General features: G+C 45.9%; 1 pseudogene; it reads right to left on the bottom strand.

The window, feature by feature from the left end:
• Positions 1–87: 87 nt before the first annotated feature.
• LOC105457858 overlaps positions 88–1,139 on the bottom strand; it is a 1,280-nt pseudogene continuing 228 nt past the window's right edge.

Here is a 1,139-nt window from a genome sequence, read left to right as displayed (position 1 = left end):
TTGGCCCTTGCCCTGCGAGCGCGACGCCCACGAATTGCGGCGTCGCACGTGATCAGCTCGCTCGCAATCGGTAGCGCAGACTTCAAATTAGACTCGCGACCCTCTCCGTTCTTTGGCGTCGACTCTGCTCGTCCGTCTCGCCTCAGCACCTTTCGCCGTCGGCAATCCGGTCCTCGACAGATCGTGAGGGTCCGTTGCCTCAATGTAGTAGGCTTTCCACCCGAGTTGCTGCGTGCTCCGTTTTTTCTGCGATGAGCCAGTCGTTCCAATGCCGATGTTCCTCTTCTTCTCGCCGATCGGTGTAGACGATTTCTTACACGCGCAGTTCGGCCGCCGATCTCTACCTATGGTTACGCTCATGAGGAGAGAAAAGATTAAATAAAGCGCGCAGACAATATGACAGAAAACGCAATGCGCGCGGATACGCTCGTCTCCCTAAATTGGGGAGGACACAGGATCCAAAACCGCGCTTCCTCGGTCGGGCGTTATGACCCTTGTGACGGACGGTCACAAATCAAAAACGTCACGTCACAACATATATACTTCAATACATGTATTATAAAATAAGGTAATGTATATATGGTCCGAATTTGGACCAGATGTGGAAAACCTAACAGAAATAATCTTATAAAGATAAGGTCTAAAAAAGCAAGGTCCTTAGAAGGTACTAGTAATGTAAATCTGAAAAAAATTTCTACTTTGGAATATCGGGATAATGTAAGAAGGTCTTAATGTATTCCTCATTATTTTAACCTTACAAAGGTCATCCAGACTCAAACCTGATAAGGATTTTCTTAGGTGTACCTTATTCAGGATTACCTTACATTAACCAAGTCCTTATAACATATTAGGTCAACCTGACAACAAATTCTAGTCGGAATACTGTGTGTGTCCTCGTATCCCTAATGCTTCTACTCTTCCATCTTGTCTCTTACATACCTAGTATTTTGATGTCGTATTTTATTATTTCGTGTTGGGGTGCGGGGGCTGCTCTGCAGGTATGGGATAATGAGAAGAAAGGCGATTTGGATAAACTTGAAATTCACTTTTATTCTCTCCTTGGTCTTGCTTCGGCTATGGCTACGCTCGCACTGAAGAGCGCGGCATGCGACTCCTCTCAAACACGACGTTGAAGGTTT

The sequence above is a fragment of the Wasmannia auropunctata genome, unplaced genomic scaffold, assembly GCF_000956235.1.
Source record: "Wasmannia auropunctata unplaced genomic scaffold, wasmannia.A_1.0 LD334939.1, whole genome shotgun sequence".
Lineage (NCBI taxonomy): Eukaryota > Metazoa > Arthropoda > Insecta > Hymenoptera > Formicidae > Wasmannia > Wasmannia auropunctata.
The sequence above is the reverse complement of the archived record's forward strand: the minus strand, read 5'-3'. Positions and strand labels throughout refer to the sequence as shown.